Genomic DNA, 18,364 nt, shown 5'->3' on the forward strand with positions numbered 1-18,364 from the left:
CTACTTTAAACAAAAGCTGCCTCTGAGCAAGGCTCAGTGGCATGGGCTACAGCATCTGAAGGTATTGTATCTATTGAAAGTCAGAGGGCTCTCACTCAAGAGCAAAGTCCATCTTTCCTTTTTATGTTTGCAGCTCTTATTGACAAAAACAAAGTTCAGAAGGAAAGACTGGGTTGCCCCCTGTGGCCTTCTCACATCAGAGGTGCTGAGTCCCTGGGCTGGGGAGCTACTGTGTACAGAATGTTAGGGAAGGCACAGGACCCTCCTACCTACACCCTCTTTCTTATGGGCATAGCATCGCTCAGCTTTCCATCATTGTCATGGGAGGCAAGTAATTTGTAAAGGAAAGGGTTGAGTTAGCTCACTTCCTGGAGATTTCAGTAGGAATAAGGAAAGTCTCTACAAGGGTGTCAGGTGACTGTCTCCAAACACTGCATGCCCTCACCTGAGGAGCCAGGGAGCAGGAGTAACAGGACTGGCAAGTGGCAGGCAGTACCCCTCAGGGTCATGCCCTCACTGATTTAAGGACAGCCCATAAAATCCTGAACTTTCAAGTTCCACCACTTCCCCTCTGTCAGTATCTCCTGTGAATCCAGTGCCCAGCTCATGAATGGACCTTTTGGGGACACGTCTCCATGTCTCAGAAAAATCTTAACAGAATTCTGATGTCATGAGTGGAAGACAAGACAGCCCACGATGGCTCTCCCATTTCTCTTCTTTGGTCTGCTCTCTCCACCATACATGAAGGATAACTGTCTTAGGAAGCCAAGGAGTCCATAGATACTAGCATCTAACAAACACACTCGATGCTCTGGATTCTTGAGTGTTCTGTTCTTTATAGCACTTAATGTTGGTCAGAACTCTGCTGGTCATCTGATTGCCCTCCAAAAGCATCTCCCAGGGTCCCCATGGCTCTTCTGCTGTCCCAGACACATCCACTATCCTGAAGGGAAAACTTCTATTTTAAAGGGTTTCATATTCATATTGGGGTTCATCAGGAATGAGAAACTGACTCAGGAAAATTATATCCCCATAATCCTATCTTGGTATACAAAAAGCTTCAGCAGATGTGTGCGATTTTGAAGTTGCTGATGAGCCACTTGAAAATCTCTTATATATACATACATATATATGCATATACAGTCTATCCTGTGAACTTTATATTACATTGGAAATCTCTCATATTTATATGCATATACAGTTTATCCTGTGAACTTTATATTATCTAGTAACTAAGTCGTTCAGTGACTTTAAAGAACTATTAAATTTAAAACAATCTATAAGGGTAGTTTGGGTTCAGGTCATCATTTGCATTGTGACAACAGACATAGGCCACACTAGATGCACTGACTGTAAACTAAGCTTCCAGAGCTCCCTGCTAAGGGGATGAGTCAGCCCTCTGTGTAGGAGGTGACTGGATCTTCAGATTTTGTTAAGTCTAATCATTTAAAAATGGTTTTAAAAGCCATGATCATTTTAACTAGGTGAGTCGTTCTCTGTATTATTCATGGTTCAAGATTTGCGTCTGAATTCTGAGTCAGTCACAGTGGGAGTCTTGGAACCATGGATTGTGACCTTGCTGTGGATCCTTTGTGCTAAGATGTGGGATCCAGGCGACTTAGGGAATGCAGGGAAATCTGAATGTGCCTGAGGCCTCTCTTGCATCTGCTCACTTGCCTTCATCACTGACAGTGCGTTGCTTTTCTAAACAATAAAGTGTTAGACACCCATTGCCTAGCCCAGGTAACACCTTTGACGTGTGGCCCCAGGGAAATGATTGCTGAAGTCATTTTTCTTTTCACGGATTTGGAGGTATCGTTGTCCAACTCACACAGGTGAAAATCATTGACCCCTTTGCAAGAGCATACGTAAGAGTGGGAGGGGTGGGCTTTTCACGCCAGAGAATTCCTTATTAAGTGAACTCTATGAATAAAGCTGTGGCAAAGTGGAGAGAATGCTCCTGCTGCAAGCCCAAGAAGTGTGGGTGGCAAATCAGAATTTCCCTGGGCCACAGTGTCTACGGAGAACTCTGAACTCATCGACCTTTCTTTCTTCTCACTGGGCCATCACTGAGAGGGTTAGGGACTGAAGTCAAATGACTGAATTGGTAGGCGAATACCACCTTTGTCCAGCACCTGCACTTCTTGCGGCCGAGTTTCACCTACACACTCAAACATTCCTCCCTGGAATCAGTTTGAAGAGCCTCTTGTTTCCATTCTGTTCCCTAGAGAGGTTCTTTTACAAATGAAAAGCTCTACAGAGCAATAACGACAACACAACACACGCTAAAATGTTACGGAAATGGCAAAGATCTCTAATCCAACTGTAATGGGAAGAAAGCAGTGGAAGAGACTAAGGAAGGTATTTACTGGTCACCGAGGGGCGATTTGATGACGACAACACAAAGCTCCTCTGCTCCGGGGCCTCCTTCTGGGAAGCAGTCCTCAGGCTTACTTATCTGCTGTGTGGAAGCCTCGGGAGCTAATCTCAGCTCAGAGGGTGGGTGGGATGCTTCAGCAACAAAGAGAAATTCTTTCTCTGCGGTGAGTTTGGATGGCCTGCTTGTTCCTGTCTAAAGATGCTTGGGAGAGAAGTGGTAGGATTCAAATTCGGGCTCCCGGGGAGGTATTCATTTGTCTGGTCTCTTAAGCAGTGCTTAGTGGGGTGCATCTCTAGGAAGCCTCACAGACCGCGGCCTTTGCTCTCATGACGTGTGAGCACTGCTTGCCCTCCTGTCTTTATTTTGGCACCCTGGCTCTCAAACACTGAGTTTCTGTGACGCAGGAGCACTATTTTCTACCTTACTCTCTCCCCCTCCTCTGTTATCTGATCTCTCCTAATAGAGGAATGCCCTTTGTCTCAAAGCCTCTGAAGCCTCTTCTAAAAGGTGTTTGGGACTGGCAAGACGGCTCAGCAATTGAGAGCATTGCTCTTGCACGGGATCGGAGTTCAACTTCCAGCACCTGTGTCAGGCAGATCACCACCGCCTGGGACTCCAGTTCCGGGGAGGATAGCACCTTTGGCTTCCGCTGACATTTGCACTCCCATGTACACACCCACATAGAAACTTCAACACATAAATCAAAATTAATAAAATAAACCTTAAATTAAAAGACAACTGGTGAGTGGTGTTACCTCAGGCTCTGTGACCCAAGGATGGTGTCATGTTCAAAGTACACATTTAAGCTTGCTGTTTGGAATATGTGTTCACATGTGTGATGGTCCTTGCTTATCTTAACCTTAGAAGGCAAGTGAACAGACACCATTATCATTATTTTATGTTTGATGATGCCATGGCTCAGAGAAGTCCTTTGATTTCCCTCACTGAAATCCCATACCTAGTCTGAACGAGGCTGGTGCCTGAACAGGGTTTCTCTGACTCAATTTCCATCTGGACAAACTCTATCTCATGAAAAATTTGTCCCTGTTCTCTAAATATTCCAAGGAGGGAGAGTGAAACAGCACTGGAAACATGAATCTCAAATAGCATCCTTTTCAATAATCACAAGTACAATTGAATATTACTTTATCTCGCAACATCTCCTTTGCAAAAATCACCAGGATTTTTGTTTGTTTTTTTAACCTGTGTTTTCCAAAAATTCCCCACAGCAAAGTATTTAGGCAAGTGCCAGTTTCTCTTTGTTAATTTCCTTCTCGCAAGGAACCTGAAGGCCTCAAGCTTGGGAGAGGTGAGGCTTGGAAGTAGGGGTCCACCTCCTGCTCCTCCCTTTGGCTGGGGTTAGGTTAATGTCTTTGGCAGATGAAACCAGACTCCTTGGCCTCCCAGGGCCTTCTAGCTATGCTGGCTTTTGCTCTGTGAACTCTGCCCTCTTATTTACGATGGGGCATTCCTAAGACAAAGTCAACGTTTGTGAAAGGTCAGCTGCCACAAAGAGCAGAGGGGTTCAGGGAAAATGACAGGAAGAAGATAAACGAACTGGAAAACATCATCTCAGCTGTGTTAGCCAGTCAACTATTCTTCGATAATGACCTATGGATTTCAAGCTTAGTGAGAGAGAGAGAGAAAGAGAGAGAGAGAATGTGTGTGTGTGCACATGTATTGTGCTCTTATGTGTGTTGTATGTACTTACTAGGTGTGCATATGTCGGTGTGTGTACTTGCATGTTTGTGCACCCGTTTGTGGAGACCTGAGGTTTACGTTATGTATCTTTCCTCATTTGAACTACATCTCTGTTGTATTTATTTTGACATAGGGTCTTTTATTATTTATTATAAACCTGAGCCTATGGCTCTTAAACATGAACTTCAGGAATCCACCCATGGTAGCCCTGTCCCCTACAGTGCTGGAGTTTCAGGGATTTAGATATCCACACCAGGCATTTTATGTAGGTTCTGGGGATTCAAACTCCGGTCCTCATGCTTGCAAGGCAGACACTATATCACCCAGGCTGTTTCCTTATCCCTCTGATAGTTTGCATGGGACTTTGATCCATTATAAATGTCATTTCCATAGGAGCAAACAGTAACGCTGAGAAAATGGCCCTGGTAACGCAAATCTCTCTAGAGGTAGATGGCCATGCAACACTTCTGCGACAGAACAGAAACTGTCAATGCTTTGGGCAGTCATTGGTAGGATGCACGTGCAGAGCCCATGAGAGCCCGAAGTCTCCTGAAGAGGATGTGCATGCTCCCTGAGCCCGTCTTAAGTTCATTGGCCTTTATGATTTACTTGAGTGTTATTAGGTGAATCTTATGGCAGCATCTATCATAAGAGACAAACTTCCTGTAGATTTACCATAAGGTTCTGGACTGTGTCTTTGAAATCAATATCATAAGATATTAATGTTTCTATATAGGTCAGTGCCAAAGATTTGCGGTGTGGCACTACTAAAATTTATTAATTTATAATAGCAGTAAGGATAATTCCTGGAAATTTTCACTCTTGCAAGAATCGCTAAAGGCCCTCCCCTTGTTTTAAAAAAAAATGTGGCTCATTATAATAGTGATCTGCATATCCTGGGGGCTAAGTCATTTCCCTTGAAATGAAGCAACTCTAACAATTAAGTCTTGATAAAAAAAAAAAAGTTGCCTATAACACCGGTAGTATTTTTTTCTCTTGCACCAAACTTATCAGATAAATTGCACTTAATAACTTGAAGAAAAATTCAGGGCTTATGAAAGATCTTAGTACAACTTTATTTTTTTGTCTGATTAATCTCTTTTAAAAGTTTCTTTTATATATTTACATAGATGTATAATAAGCAAAAATACAGACACAGCAATGACACTTTTTGCTACCCCCTTCTCCTGGATGTTCAGAGAACAGAGGAAAGTGCTTTCTCCATGTAAGCTTTTCAGCTTTCCAACAAAAATCATTTTTTTTTAGATTCATTTATTTTGTTTTATGTGTATTGAATGTTTTGCTGACCTGTATGGATATGGACCACACACATGCCTGATGTTCAAAAATATCAGAATAGGGTGTTGGATCCCCTGGAACTAGAGTTACAGATGGTTGTGAATTTCCATGTGAGTGCTGGGAACTGAACTCAGATTGTCTGCAAGGGCAACTAGTTTTCTTACCACTGATCCATCTGTCTAGCTCCCCTCCGCTCCATCATTTTTTTTTAAAATATTCTACCTAAACTTGGCTGGTTGTGGGTATATTTCTATTTATATATCTATTATCAATGCCCTGGGACCATGTCAAACATGTATTACGTTTTCATGAGCAACGTGTAACAAATGTTGAAGAGGCTTTGACTTGGGCCCAACCTTACCTGCCTACAAACCTGGTTCCATGCGTCATCAGTTACATTTCAGATAAGTCATCCAACCTTCTGCAACCTGTGTTTGCTCACCAGTGAGCTTTGGGGTGACAATTCCTGGAGTGTAGACTTTACACATGTGTGAAAGTTTAATATGCATACACAGTGCTTGAAGCACAATTTTCAATAATAATGACTATTATTAGCACCTCTGAAACTGAAATAATATTGAACAAATAAATAATGCTTATTTGCTGGTTATGTTATTACCATCATTTCCTCTGTTATCAGGAATTTAAGGTGGCATAGTGGAAAGTACAAAGATCAGTAGATTAAAAACTTGAATTTAATTTTCATTCCAGAACACATTAGTTTCATTTTTCATATAAGCAAACTGGAGTGACAGCACTAATCTAGAATATTCTTGTCCGTGCTTTACATCTGTAAAGTTGTTGAGGGGGAAGTGATTATAACTAAAGAAATAATATAGGAGAGCATTATTCATACATTGCAAAATAATCTGCAAAGGCTGATTATTATCTAAAGCATCTCCTTGCTGACATATTTGAAAAGTTGTATTTACTTTGAATCCTACCAGATAAATCACACATAGAGAGATGCACCCCCCCCACACCAATATACACACATTTAGTTTTGAAAAAATCACTTGAAGGTCCTTAGGTTTTGTGTATAATTGCTTTATGGTAATGTCTCCATAGAGCTATGTAATAAAATTCAGTATGAATACTATAAGCACTATTGAATTGATAGGTTAAAAGAAAACTCATAACATAAACAACGGGTAATGTCTGTAAGCTAGCATAATTTAGACGGAGTCTTTTTTTTTGTGTGTGGTTATGATCAGGACCTCCAGGTTAGACTGGAGAGCATTGGTTCTGTCTATTACCAGGGGATGATACATAGCAAAATGCTTGGGCTTCTGAGCTCTAGTTCTTCCCCTGTAGATAGTGTGTGTGTGTGTGGGGGGGGGGTGGAGACTGAACTACGTGATCTTTTTTCTTAGACCTCTTCTAGATTCAGAATGAAATCACTTAAAGAAGACAGAGCTGAGGCTCTTGTACCTGTGAATGGATGGATATGTGAACATTTTTATCTCTGCTTTCATCTGCTCAATGCCTAGCAGGAAGCTTTTTATTTTTCCATTTTGCGAGGAGAAAAATTTTAAAATATGATATGTGTTCGAAAATTAAAATTAAGATTAAATTATGCCAATTTTTTGAGAGCAAAAAAAAAAACCCTTTGGCTAAGACTATCATATCCAACTCCAACCCTTAAGATACAGTCCCTGCTTTAAATCATAGTTCTCTTAATTAGGGTCATTGCTACAAATGAAAGCCGATTTGGGTGTTCCTCTAATAAGAAAATGCCAGTTACGGTATATTATCAGGCTCTGCTTGCCAGGCATTGAATTTCCTGATATGGTCTGCTGGGAACCTTAAATGAACAAGAGCAATTATAAACCTAAAGTCTGCAGCCATTTGTTGGCATTATCTCAGGATAATTTCCCTGAAACATTCATGATGAAATGCAAAGGTAGATAATTTAAAAATCCATTTAAAATAGCTGTGGTATAATTTAAGCTAAGGTCTCTCTCTCTCTCTCTCTCTCTCTCTCTCTCTCTCTCTCTCTCTCTCTCTAGTGGACATTATAGCAAGACTGCATTTTGAAATAGCTCTTTTACAAATGATCTTTTCTTAGATCTTGCTGCCCAGGGAAGCACTTGAAACGAGTTTAAAGAATTTTCTTAAGTGTTGTATGAGTAAAACAAAAGAATGCAAATATTTGTTTTCTGTTTAAATGAAGATCATCATTTTTTTCCTTAAAAGCATTCTGCTAATGGCTCAACACCACCTAGAGAAAATGGAAAAAAAATAATAAAACAAAACCAAAAAGCAAGAAACCACTTATTTTTTCCCTTGGATTTTGCTATGTTAATCACTTAGTTGTTTTTCTTTTTCTTTTCATTTTTAGGTGCTTTGAGTAGCAAATTATTTCGTGGACACACAAATAATATTTGTTTAGAAAAAAAACTTAGTTGCTTTTGCCTTTGATTTTCCCATATTTTAAGTCCATTCTTCTGTCAACAAAAGGTCTCACCTTAAATGAAATAAAAATAAAACAAAAGTAAATGTTATGATAATATTTTTTAAAAGTAAGTAAATATTAAAATCAGCATGACACACCCATGAATTTTTGTAACTTCATTCTTATTCCGTCTCCTTCTAATTTCTCTTATAATTCTTGAGCAAGGAGCAGATATCAAGTCTAGGGCGTGATGCTAGCTCACTTTTTATTGCTAGTCTCTCCACTCAGACGATATGTGTTTATAATGGAAGTTCTGGTGCAGGCCTCACTCTAGTAAATAACAAGATGGGCCAGTTAAGCACAGGTGAGCCTATGACTGAGAACAATTACTGTCCTGAGAACAGAGCAAAATTTACATTTTTGTCTGAACCATCTTAATGATGTGAAACCTGCTCCTTGTTGATGATGCTAGATGCTTTCCCTAGATGCTTGGGACCCAAACAAAATAGGTCTCTTATTCCGTCTCACAGGTGTCACATCAGGGTGGCTATGACTCGTCTCTGAAAGAACTTACCTTTGGGTAATGCAGAAAAGGGTCACATTTAGAACTGGCTTTAAAGAGAACCACTGACAAAAATGGCTGACATATTGTTTTTCATTTCAATGGTGTCTTTATATATCGTGACTCTGTTTTCCGTCTTGGACTTTTCTTTATGGGTTACTATAGAAGAGAACTGTGAGGGTCACCCATCAGAAGTGAATTTTGGTGCCTTTCGATTCTTCAAATTCCACGTTACCACATTGCCTATCGTGCTCCAGTCATTTGCTTGTGGCAGCTTGTGGAGAATGGTCACTCAATGTGACGCAGTGGAACAATGAATAATGGTTAACCTTTCGCAATGATCTGACTGTGAAACTCATTTTGCTTATACATCCCAGATGTTGGTTGGATATGAAGTCATTATTCTTCATGTTGCAAGGTTCATAGACTCTGAGAATCTCCTGCCTTCGTTGGGTGAATTGACTTTGACTAGGTTTATCCTAAGCATTTCTGTCTCTAATATTTGCCCCAGTAAGGATTGAGTTTCTCATTTACTTGCCCCGGAACCTGGCCCTAATCATGCTCGCTATGCTATGTTCCACCTGAGAGCTCAGTCTTGGCATCCAATTGCCAGCTCCTTTCTTGTCACATTGGGCACTGTCGTTTCCCAAATCTTCCACATACTTGTCATACCATTTCCATCCTGGCAAATGAGACTTCAGGGGCAAAAGAGGAGTATTTCTGCTCAAAACTGAACAAACTTCGTCAATATTCATAGCTAACTCAGATGCTGATATTCTAGCACCATCAAAAAAAATCAAAATTATGAGTGTTTTATTTATACTTACAAGTTATAGACCAGAATAAAAGGAAATAGCATGTTGTAAGAAGGAAGTGTTGAAGAGTCGGTGTGTTTTGGATAAACGTCTTTCTTTACTACACCGCCATCTTTCCCTCAGCTTGTTGCTGTTACAGTAAATAATTAGAGCGATAGCAATTCTGGGCCACTTCATGTGAACATTGTTAAGGGACATGGAGGTGAAGGCAGCAAACATAAAATCTAGCGAGAACCAGGAGCAGAGACGGCTAATTACAGAGCCGCCGTTTGAATGCGTTCCTTGCCTTCTCGAGACAGAATTTTTGTTTGATAATTAACAGAGCTACAGGGTGCATAACATTCCCTGACTCTGAAAGTATTGATCCCTCTGTCTCTTGCTGTCACCTTTGTTCTTTCTGGGTCTTCTTCCCCTCAGAATTGTGATGATTTCATAATTGAGGGGGAAATGAAGGATGGATGGAACCAAAGCTGGCTTGCTGTGCAGGGCCAGCTGGGAGAGAAGCAAAGTCAGACAGGGTGTTCTCAACTGTCCAGGCAGTTTTGTCTCTGGATTGCACATTTTAGTCTCATTCTTTGATGGACTAACCATAGGTCCTTAGGAGAGAGTTTGAAATAGTAAAAACACTCGCACACACAAAATACATGTGTATGATTCAATTAAGTCTTTAAAATTATGTATTATTTAAAACAAATGATTTCAGTCAATTCCCCCATGCTTAGTCAATTGAATGACATGAAGGGCAACAAGTTTTACCACTGTGACCCCAGATCACGCTCAGGTCTTTTCATGTGACTGTGAATTTGGAAAGGAAAGTTTGGAATGAAGTTGATGCTTCCTGGAAAATGTCTTATTGCTGATCTTTCAGGACCCAGATAGAGATGAGCAGACTCCACGGACTTGGGCATGGCAGGTGGTGTGTGTGTGTGTGTGTGTGTGGTGTTGTGGATTCCGGTACAAGGAAAACAGGCTGCTATGAAGGTATCTTAGAGGCAAGCTGTGTGTTCGTCCAATTCATCCTAGCACCACTCAGAGAAAAGAATCTCACCTGGAAGATATTTGGGCCACTAACAGGCAGTTCATGTAGTTCCTGACTCCATCTAGAGTTGTCTGTTGGCAAGCGGTTGCCATGGATACTCTAACCAGTATGAAAACATGGAGTATTTGATCTCAGGTAAGTGGCACTCATACAAACCAAAGGTCAGGGAACAGATGGAGTGGGAACACACAGGGCTTTTCCTCCTATATAAATCAGATCTTTTCAGAATGTAAAGATCTCATTTTAATACTAGGGAATATTTTAGTTCTGAAGGTGCAGTTCCAAGTTGAATATGTTGACTGAAATTGTTTTCCTTTGAAATTAAAATTTTTTTGAGTATGGCTTTTTAATGTGAACCTAAATAAATTATTATTGAACCTTCATGTACACACATACACACACATTATTGAACCTTCACACACACACACACACACACACACACACACACACACACACACACGATTAGACTTCCATAACCAATGAGAATTATAGTGACAGGTTTGACCAAAATGTGTCTGCTTTGAGTATGAGTGGTCTAAAACTGATTAAGCTAGCTAGCATTTGAATTGTATAGTTAGAAGACTATTAAAGTACAGGGAAAGATGCGAACAGGACCTTGCAAATACTATGTCATTTTATGTAAGGGACTTGAGCCTCAGAGGGCCTTGGGATTTATGGAGGTGGATCGTAGAGATAATTCGCTATGGCCACAGGACAACTCTGTCTCCGTCTCTCTGTATGTGTCTGTGTGTGCATGTGTGCATGCTTGTGTGCAAGCGCATGAGTACAATAAAACATACTCCAGGAATTAATAAAAGAAGAAAAGAGAAAGAGAAGAAGTTTAATCTGAAACTTCAGTGCTTCATTCCACCGCACAAATGTTCTAGAGAACTGTGATGTTGAAAAGAACAGTGAGGTACAGCAGTCGTCACTACTAGATATGGATGAAGGAGGAAGACCACAGTGTCGGTCACAGGAGAATTAGGTCCACCCTAGTTTAACAGTGAAAATCTTTGGATGCAGATGCAGCTTTGTGAACTGTGATCTAACTGGAGGCCAACAACTCAGGGAGGGAATGAGCTCTCTCGGACGTTCCCATCCGTGGGACACCTCTGGCCTTGCTGTCCGCAGCAGCTCGGAGTGCATGGCTCTCAACGTTCTCAAGTGCCACCTGCCTGCGCCGCAGCTGCAACTTTACCACGAGGATCTTGGATTGATTCTTGACATCTGGCACAAGTCACCCACACAGTGCAGCCCAGTGCTGAAGAGCAGCGAACGTGCCAAAGCCTGTCACTCACCCTGTCTCCACGCTGGGCTCCCTGCACCCTGGATGAACCACCCTCATTAGAATGTCATTTCAATGTCCTTATGGCTTTGAACATATTGGTTGCCGGTTTGCTTCATTTTATTTCAGTCAGAAGCTTGGACAATAATTTGCTTCTTTGTATTTGATGGGACTTTTTCTTTTTTTTAATGATCATCTCTGAAGCCGAGCTGGTTCATAACCTCTGTGATCGCAAGGCTTGGCATTTTTCTTCCTGAAGCATGTAAGTGAACAGGCAGGAATCTGTCCACACCATCAGCTCCAGTCATGAAGCCTTTCATCCTCCTCTCTCCCACGCATGCCCTTGCTCTCTCCCCACTCCGAATGCAGGTCTGTCAGGAGCAGCCAGAGGTCGACATCAAAGCTTGTTCCCAGCCTGCGGCTTGCCTCTAATGCTAAAGTGCTGGAGAGGGGGCTGGGGATGGGGGCGCCCAGTTGCTTGAATGGTATCTCATAGGGAAGGAGGAAGGAGCTTGGAGAAAACTTCCCACCGTGCTTTCTCAGTAGAAAGGACATGTGTGAGGCAGAGTTGGGTCTGAAGTATATCAGTATTCTCTGTTTACAAACAAGAAGCTTCATTTAGAAGACAAAATCTTCTGTCTGATATCTCTCTGTGCTCATCCATGTGGAAAAAAATAACGAAAATGCCTGTTCAAGGCAGGCAGGATGCAGAGTGGGCTTATTAACTCTTCATGCGGAATCATAAAGGCAAAAGGGCAACTGAGATTGTTACTTACCATTCCAGACATTCAGAAATAGGGGCTGGAGAAATGGTCTTACTGATAAACTGCTGGCTGCTCAAGCCTGAAGGTGTGAGTTCGGATCCCCAGCAATGACCCAGAAGGGCAGGTCTGTCAGTGTGCGTTTGTAATCCTGGTGCCATGGGGGAGAGGACTCCTGCAGTTTGCTGGCCAGCCAGCCTAGCTGAATTAGTGAGGTTCAGGTTCAGTGGAAGATTTGTCCCCAAAAGTCAGGTGGAGAACAATGAAGGAAGATATCAAATGTTGACCTCTGGGTTCCACTTGCATATGTATCTGCACAATACAGGTTCACACACAGAGGAAAGTACATATAATACATCACAGGCATACAGACATGTATGTGTGTGCACGTGCGTGCACACACACGCACACACAGACACACTTTGTGTTAATGCTAGTCTGCTGTGAGCACGGTGTGAAAATAGCAAGCAGATCCTGTCATTATCTAACCAGCGTCTTCCTAGATAAATCATCCAATCTCTAACATACATGATCATGCCTCCTTTCTCCTGATCATGTTTTATGGCAAAACAATAGGTTCAATAATAATTAGTAAGGGGACATGTGGAAGAAGCCCTGAGTGTGTGAAGTCCTGAACAAATGGGTTCTGTTGACATGATTATGGCCATGTCAAGAACTGCATACACATGGGAAAATAGCAGAGCCTCTGGACCCTGAAAAGCTGTTTCAGAAAGGTGACAGTGTTTTCCTCTGATCCACCATGTTGGATGATGTTGCTAGAGTAAGATGTCAGATGTTGGTAGAGTAAGCAGAAAATGCCCACCATAGCTTCCTTCCCCCCAAAATATTTATAACCTGCTGATCACTCCCTCACTCAGACTGTTCCTTGTTTGTCCATATGTAATAACCCAACCCCCCTCTCAGTTGTCTGTATCTGCCCTACCTCTCCATTCAACTGTATCCAATACAAATTCTGAGTTCTGGAGCACTGAGGTTTCTCTCTCAGTGATTTCAGTCTGACAAAGTCCACAGATCCCAGGTTTTTTGTGTATCCTCGTGTCTCCATGCTTGCCTTTTTTTTTTTTTTAATTCTTTTTCTACTCCAGTCTGGTTCATCCCTGGAGCTGTGTTGGACATAGCAGAGAAAACTCCAAAAGTGTCTTTGAGAGTTTAGGGTTGCCAGCACCTTGACCAATGCCTGTCTCCAGGCTGGCTCCAGTGTACTGCTGGAGAAAGACACAGGATTTTTTAAAGGCAATCAGTTCAACGGGGCCATTAAACAGACAAAAACTTTGTGGCAAGTTGGCAGATAGAGGTGGTAGATAAGTCTCATTGTTGAATAAGTCTGTGCTTCTGCTGCAAAAGTTTATTAATTTCTTAATAACAAAAAATGGTAAAAATCTAAAATACAAAAGATGGCATAGTAGACAAAATTATTATTATTATTATTCTTTGGGAAGTAGTTTTATCTTTCCTAAATTAGGTGAAGTAGAACACATTATGAGAGAAAATCCCTTTTGGTACTTTGGAGAGGCGAGACAAACTCCTATACCAGTTTTATAGTTTGTGTGGTTTCCTTTTTAGGCAGTGTCTTTATCCCCTCTCAAATTGGCACATGTTTAGATGAATACTTGAGGTGGGTGGGTTGGTATTACAGTTCTCCTTGAAACCTTACATTTCTGAAAACTTACTAGCTTAGAGAAATATTTTAGTTAGGGTTTCTATTACTGTGACAAAACACCATGACCAAAATCAACTTGAGGAAGTCAGGGAAAGAACTCAAGCAGGGCAGGGACCTGGAGGCAGGAACCAGAGCAGAGCCTAAAGAGGAATGCAGAGTTCCTAGGACCACCAGCCCAAGGGTGGCACTGCCCGCTGTGAACTGGACTTTTCCATAACAAATTTCAATCAAGAAAATGAACCACAGACCAATGCGGTGGAGGCATTTTCTCAAATGAGCTTCCCTCTTTTAAATGACCCTGGCTTACGTCAAGCTAATATAAAACTACTCAGCACAAAAAACTACGAGATTGGACATTTATGACTGTAGCAGCCTCCTTTTTACAGATAAAAATCAGAGCTGAATGGGGAATGTAAGGTTAGAGGATATCCTTTTGCAGGTTTACATTTAGGGAAACGGTTATCCGTTCTCCTTAGTTAACATGCACCCTTTCTTTAAATCCAATGTAAACAACATTGCTTGCTATGCCAAGGCTAGACCAAAGAAACCCAATGTATTTAAATTGCAAGAAAAAAAATGAAGGTTCTGGAAATCTAAAGAGGACATGTCTCTGAAGGAGGAGAGGCAGCTTTCAGAGATACTTTTACTCTTAGGTATAGAAACACTGCAAGTAATTATTTTTTTCTGCTTCTGGCCATTTGTATGTGAAGACGTATTCTTCAGCATTTTCTACCTCTCTTGAATGTACAAGGTGAGGCAAGTATGAAGATACCTGTACTGTAAAGAACTTCAGTGCTCACTCGTTAGCAGTGGGATTCACTGCCCTTTGAGACATGCCGTGCTTAACTTAGTGTTTGAAGTTGTATGTTGCCTCAACTTTCATAGATAATAAAAAAAAGTAACAGGGCAATACTTAATACATAAACAAGTCATTTGTTTGTAACAGGGAGCTAAATGGCATGATAAAATAGCAAATAGATTGATAGTTATTCTACTTTTTAAAAGGGATTTTGTGTGTATGTGTGTGTGTGTGTGTGCATGCGTGTATGCCACACTTGTACACTTGTTCAAGTATCCGAGGAGGCCAGAAGAGGGTGTCCGATCCTCTGGATCTGAAGTTAAAGGAGCCCGTGAGCTGCCTGATCTGCCTACTGGGAACTCAGCAGCAATCCTCTAAGAGAGCAGCAAGCATCCACATTCCCTGATCCCTTCCATCACCCCCACATCCTGCTGTTTTATAATAGTCTGTAGAGGCCTCAATAATTCAATTCAATAAGCTGAACACATTAAAATATAAAACGTGGATGCTTTTTATTTAGTTATATTATTGGCAAATATTGTTTATTGTAAGGTTTTGGCATGTGCAGGCAATGATGTTGCTTTATAAATCTCACTTTCCCACTACTCATTCCCTGTCTGTGAATAATACAAGGTGGCATTTTTTTTTGTATATTAACCTTATAACCTGCAATCTCTGAAAACTCTTTTGTTTGTTCTTATCTGTATTTTAGATTGCATGGGCAATTGCATGATCTGTGAGTGGACCAGGAATTAAAGTTTTCTTTCCCATATGGATTCTTTTGCTATCCATTATCCAGCTGGCTAAATCTGCCATAAAGAGGAAAAATCTAATAGACATTGTTAGAGGAGGCACTTCTGTTTTATCCCTGAATTAAAGGGGAAAATGCAGTATTTCATCATTAAATACAGAGGGTTATGGGCTTATAGAATACTTTCTTTGGATTCTTAAATTTAAGGACACTCTTATTGGTTCCTCGTGGTCTAGATATGTTCTTCTTTTGAGATAGGAGGTATTCGCAAGTGCAACTAACAGGATTTGCTCTGCCAAGGCTGAAAAGAAAAACAAGTTTATTTTAAAATCACTTTTATTTCTAATTAGTCACATGTGTATATCACAGGGGTGTGTGTGCACATGCGTACACATCATGTACTCATATCTATGGAGATCAGTAGAGTTGAGTTCCCTGGAGTTGGAGTCACTGTCCATAGTAAGCTGTCCAATGTGGGTGCTAGGAACCAAGTGGGCCCCCTTCAAAGCAGGGACTTATTATTACTTTGAAGACAAAATGGGAGTTTTGGAACTCTGCTGGGTGCATGCTGTTAGGAGCTGCTTCTGCTCCTTCAGCCAATAGACTTTAAGATACCAGCCCACTTGGGCGTGGTCTTTTTTGCTTTAAAAAACAGCAGCAGCTGTGTGCTCACTCTCTTGCTTCTGGCTCCACTTCCAGCTACTAGACTCCTTTTCTGATTGCGCAGAGGGCTGTTGTCTGGGACGGTGATCTGTAAGTTTTTCCCCTTTGAACAAATAACCATTCTATTAACCATAATTCCAAACTGGTGTAGGGTTGTTAGTGATTTGCGCCTTCAGGTGCATGTGAGTGAAAGAGGGAGGGCAGTTCTGAAGAGCTTTTATTCCAGACACTGAATTGTGTTTTTTTCTGCCTCTGCCCAGTGTTATGTTAGTTTTTTCCTGGAGGCTCATGATCAGGTATTCTCAAGTCTCAGTTAGGTAAATTATTTTTTTTCCACCAGAAATAGATGTTGGACTCTGTCAAGCACTCATATTTGCAAGTATTACAGTAAACATTCCAGAGTTTATCAAATTCAATTTAGTAAATGATGGGTTATATTGGTTGATATCTGAGAGGAAAGGCAGCCTATGATAAGGCTCACTTGTTCACAACTGTGTTCAGTATACTGAATCATAGTCTAGAATTTTGCTTCTCTGTTCAAATAAATGTAGTTTCTTTGTTTTAGTTTTCATCTTTACTGTCTGTGATAATTTGGTATGTTTGCAGTGATGATCTCATGGAACACATAGGGAAATCCTATCTTTTGGGTCTGGAAATACTTACAAAGAACTGATAAATTCTGCTCAGTGATATTCAATGATATTCATTCTTGAAGCCACATCTCTCTTGAGTTTTCCTTTGAAGAACAATTTTATCCATGCATTCATTAATTTCTCTAACACACATGATGTCATGTACTTGGTCTGTTGCTCAACTGAGAATTGCTAGGTGTTGTCTTTCAAGGAATCGATGCATTTCACAGAAGCTGTGAACTCATTGGCGGAAAGTTCATGTTTATGCATCATTTCTGTGATTTCTGCAGCATGTTCTTAGCAGTCACAATTTATTTCTCTCTTTGATTTAACGCTAAGGATAGCTAGGGCTTTGTCACTGTGAGAGCCTTCCTGATTGGCTTTCACTGTTTCTCTCTATGTGTCTTTGTATGTACATGGAAAAACCAAATGACAACCTCAGGCATCATTCTTCCTCAGAATGCCATCGCTTTCTTTTTGAGACAGTCTCTGACAGATCTGGAGATCACCTACGCCTGGACAGGAAACACCAGGGAGCTACCTGCCTCTGCCTCCCCAAAGCTGGGATTATAGCACATGCTACTTCAGCAAGACTTTTTTATTTACATAGTTTCTAAGAACTGAACTTGGTGTCTCATTTTATCAGCTGAGCCATCTCTCCAGCCTCCAATGCTTTTCCATTCCTGTTATCTGTTTCATTGTTGTGCCTTTTACTCACCTTTTCTTTCTTTATTTTGGTTTATAATTCTATCTTGCTGTCCCCCACCCTTTCTTTATCAAGTACTCTTTAGTGTGGACTTCCCTCTACTCATTAGAAGCATCACAATCAATGGCATTGAAAGATTTGTCCTGACCCAGTTAAAAGAATTCGTTTGTTTCCTTTTATATTTTATTTTATGCAAAGTGTTATTTTATGCATGTTAGCTTAAAAATACTTCAGAATCAGCCACATATTTCCTTTTCTATTGATTTTTGTTGAGCTCCACATTTTTCTTTTCTCCCCTCCCTGCCTCTCTCTTCCCCTTCATCCCTCTTCCAAGGTCCCCATGCTCCCAATTTACTCAGGAGATCTTCTCTTTTTCTATTTCCCATGTAGATTAGATCTATGTATGTCTCTCTAAGCGTTCTAATTGTTATCTAGCTTCTCTGGGATTGTAGTTTTCTTTCTTTACTTTATGTTTAAAAACCACTTACAAGTGAGTACATGTGATAATTGTCTTTCTGGGTTTGGGTTACCTCACTCAAAATGATGTTTCCTAGCTCCATCTTTGCCTGCAAAATTCAAGATATCGTTATTTTTTTCTACTGTGTAGTATTCCATTTTGTAAATGTACCACATTTTACTTATCTATTCTTTGGTCAAGGAGCATTTAGATTGTTTCCAGGTTCTGGCCATGACAAACAATGTTGCTATGAACATAGTTAAAAACATGTTTTGGTGGTTTTTGTTTTTGTATTATTGATGACTTTTGTTTGCTTTGATTTTAATTTTTTTCATTTTTATTTCTGAGAGAAGAAATAGTTAATACAAATAATTTTACATTTTTTTCTGTAGTGTATTGGGGTGCATGGCATGGTGCGCTTGTAGAGATTAGAGGAGA

This window comes from Alexandromys fortis, unplaced genomic scaffold, assembly GCF_014885135.2.
Source record: "Alexandromys fortis isolate MF-2015 unplaced genomic scaffold, M_Fortis_MF-2015_v1.1 scaffold_67, whole genome shotgun sequence".
In the NCBI taxonomy this organism is placed as follows: domain Eukaryota; kingdom Metazoa; phylum Chordata; class Mammalia; order Rodentia; family Cricetidae; genus Alexandromys; species Alexandromys fortis.